General features: G+C 49.1%; 1 pseudogene; it reads right to left on the bottom strand.

The window, feature by feature from the left end:
* On the bottom strand, window positions 1–2,598 carry LOC142442463 (large ribosomal subunit protein eL19-like; annotated as a pseudogene).
* Window positions 2,599–3,872: the final 1,274 nt, after the last annotated feature.

Below are 3,872 nucleotides of genomic sequence, written 5' to 3'. Positions count from 1 at the left end.
GAGAGGGGGAGTTTATTTCTTGGTCTCTTCCTCCTTGGACGGAGTCTTGATGAGCTCTTCCTTCTTGGCTGGAGTTGCTCCTCACGTGCCTCCTTGATCTTAGACCTGCGAGCCTCAGTCTGCTCAGCCAGGAGCTCTTGCGAGCCCTGTCTGCCTTCAGCTTTTCGATGTGTTCCAGGAGAACCCGCTCGTTCTTAAACACCTCCCCCTTCCCCTTCAGGGACACGCTGTCACTCGTATGGCGGTCAATCTTCGTGGACTCCCGGTATCTCCTGAGCAGCCGGCGCAGAATTCCCATCCTCCTCATCCACGTGACCTTCTCGGGCGTGCGAACTTTGGCAGTAATTGCCCTTTCGCTCACCTATGCCCATATGCCTGCCCTTGCGGGCGTGCTAGGGTGTGTTTGCGGCACCGGGCCCGAGAATAGACAGTCACAGGCTTGCAGATGACAAGACCATCTTTGATCGGTTTCCGGATTGGCCGACGGGCGTTGGCATTGGCCATTTCATTGGTCTCATTGGGATCCAACCAGACTTTTTTCTCACCGCAACGGAGGATGCTGGACGGGAGCCTCTTCTGAAGCCGGAGCCTACTCAGGGCTGCGGCCGCAGCGCCCAAAGGAGAGAGCACAAGTTCTTATCCTGTTTATTATTTCTTGAGGATAATGAGGTTTCCTTCTTCTGCCATGGCTCATTTTAAAGCCCGTGGAATGGCAACACTGAACAGTCTCAGCTACACTCCTACACACCCGATTGCCCGGTCCTACTGAGTCATTTGGTGGGAGTTATAAAGATAAGGCTACAAGAGCCCTATTAAGTAAATTCACTGGACCACGGAAGCCAGTAAATTATTTTTAATCGATTGAACTTCTTTTTTAGGGGGAATAAGTTTCTTCCACTCTTCAAGTTCCTACTTGCGGTGCAGGGAAATTACTTGGCAAGGATCCATAGTCTTCACAACACCCCTCTAACTACTCTCTGTGGGACCCCAACAGGGGGACTGATCCTTCTGCTGAGTAGAGAGAGCCACCTTGGAAGTAGGAATGAGAGAATTACATGATGACCCAGAAAGAAGAGCCGTGAACAGAGCAAGTTAAGAGTTCTACAAGGACAGGTGGCAGCAAAAGACAATGGGACCCAGCAGTGGACTTTCTGGCCCCTGGACCAGTAAAGTTGAGTGTCTTTGGGCATGAGGCTGGCTGGCGGAGGAGGTTGCCCTTAGGGCCTTGTAAGTGCTAATGGGGTTTGGTTACACTTGCCGGAGTAGGACAGAGTCCAGGAGGCTGCTTGGTTGAGAGACCAAAGAGAGATGTGTCCGCAGATCTGCCTGAGAAAAAACTGTGCAGACAAAACAAAAACGAAAATAACTGTATCCTTAGTGTCTCTAATCCTGAAACGTAGCCTGTGAAGGCCCATAATAAATAATGAAACGTAGCCTGTGAAGGCCCATAATAAACCCCGTAATTTTAGATATTGCCTGTGTTCTGTGAGGCCAGAGCACTGCATTACGTAACCCAACAGAGTAGTAGAGTGCTGGGCGAGGGATGGTTGGTACTGAAACAGGCTGAGGGAGGCTGGGGGGTGGAGGCCTGTCTGACTTCTCTCTCTCTCTTTAAAAAACATTATCACAATCCATACATACTTCAATTGTATAAAGTACATCTGTACATTCCCTGCCCTAATCATTTTCAAAGCATTTGCTCTCCACTTAAGCCCTTTGCATCAAGTCCTCTTTTTTCCCCTCCCTCCCCGCTGCCTCTCCCTCATGAGCCCTTGATAATTTATAAGTCATTATTTTGTCCTATCTTGCCCTATCTGGCGTCTCCCTTTACTCTCTTTTCTGTTGTCCGTCCCCCAGGGAGGAGGTAACATGTATATCCTTGTAATCGGTTCCCTCTTTCCAACCCACTCACCCTCTACCCTCCCAGTATCGCTCCTCACACCCCTGGTCCTGAAGGTATCATCCACCCTGGATTCCCTGTGCCTCCAGCTCCTATCTGCACCAGTGTACATCCTCTGCTCTATCCAGACTTGCAAGGTAGAATTCGGATCATGGTAGTTGGGGTGGGGAGGAAGCATTTAGGAACTGGAGGAAAGCTGTATTCATCATCGGTGCTACATCGCACCCTGACTGACACATCTCCTCCCCTAAACCCCTCTGCAAGGAGATCTCCAGTGGCTGACAAATGGGCTTTGGGTCTCCACTCTGCACTTCTCCCTTCATTCACTATGGTGTCTGACCTCTCATAGGAATCAGCCCAGGACTGATGCTGATGGTGTTTTTCCTACTTCCCCTAGTGAATCTGAAGGAGGTCAGACCTGACCCCCACCCCATTGCCTGACCACCCTTCTCCTGCTATCATATGACGTCAGTGAACATCTGGCGGAGAATTCCCTTGGTCTTCCTCCCTCTTAGTAATTGAGTCCCCCCAGAACGAGTGTGACTCATACAGGTGTGACCTTGTTTGCTTTTAGCTCAGTAAATATCTTAACACTTCTTACCTACTTCTTTCCTGGGAGGAAGCCTGTAGGTTTTTGACTTGGCTACTGACAGTGTGGTAGATACGTTTTCTTTAAGGAAAAGAGGTGGGAAGACCATTTTGTCTTGCTTTTGAATTGCCAGGAATAAAACGGGTAATTTTATCTCTATGTTATTTCTGCATCTGTTTAAAATTCAGAGGTCATAGGGGTGTGATTACCTAACTCTGACAGAAATCATACTGCACTAAAAATATCATAATACTGACAGAAATAATGCAATCTACTTATTTTGTTCAGTCAATTAGTTTTCCTCCACACTGATAAGAGATACATCATAATTTCCTAGTCCATCAGTACGTGAGACTCAATCCTCATTCCATGAGCTTTAATTCCACTAAGCACCTTCCAAACAGGGCCACCTGCATTCATCTTCTAAGTTGCCAAGGTTATTGTTTACATTCTATTTGTAACCTTAATTTCTTCTGAGATTTATCTACAGGTTGAGTGTAACATGTGAAACCATGTGTTTACATTTTTTGACTAAAAAATGATTTCTATATCCCAAAGCCTTTCTTGAAGTTGTCTATATTTGAGAGATTTATGATTTTCTTTATTTAGTTGTTTGTTTTTGCTGGCCTTCATCACTGCATCATTGTGTTTGTTTAGTTTTACAAACCCAACACCATTTCCCTCCCTGTTTCTTTACTACTGTCTTCCCCTTTGTCCTAAGCTCTGCTTTCCAACTCTTCTCTGGTCTGGCTCTCCTCTGGTGCTGGTTCTTCTCTGGTCCTGGCTCTCCTCTGGTCCTGGCTCCCCTCTGGTCCTGGCTCTCCTCTGGTCCTGGTTCTCCTCTGGTCCTGGCTCTTCCCTGGTCCTGGTTCTTTCCTGGTCCTGGTTTTCCTCTGGTCCTGGCTCTCCTCTGGTCCTGGCTCTCCTCTGGTCCTGGCTCTTCCCTGGTCCTGGTTCTTTCCTGGTCCTGGTTTTCCTCTGGTCCTGGCTCTCCTCTGGTCCTGGCTCTTCTCTGGTCCTGGTTCTCCTCTGGTCCTGGCTCTCTTCTGGTCCTGGCTCTTCTCTGGTCCTGGTTTTCCTCTGGTCCTGGCTCTCCTCTGGTCCTGGTTTTCCTCTGGTCCTGGCTCTCCTCTGGTCCTGGCTCTCCTCTGGTCCTGGCTCCCCTCTGGTCCTGGCTCTCCTCTGGTCCTGGCTCCCCTCTGGTCCTGGTTTTCCTCTGGTCCTGGCTCTTCCCTGGTCCTGGTTCTTTCCTGGTCCTGGTTATTTCCTGGTCCTGGCTCTCCTCTGGTCCTGGCTCTCTTCTGGTCCTGGCTCTTCTCTGGTCCTGGCTCTCCTCTGGTCCTGGTTTTCCTCTGGTCCTGGCTCTCCTCTGGTCCTCGCTCT

The sequence above is a fragment of the Tenrec ecaudatus genome, chromosome 3, assembly GCF_050624435.1.
Source record: "Tenrec ecaudatus isolate mTenEca1 chromosome 3, mTenEca1.hap1, whole genome shotgun sequence".
NCBI lineage: Eukaryota > Metazoa > Chordata > Mammalia > Afrosoricida > Tenrecidae > Tenrec > Tenrec ecaudatus.
Note: the sequence above shows the minus strand (reverse complement) of the source record. Positions and strands in the feature narration are given on the sequence as shown.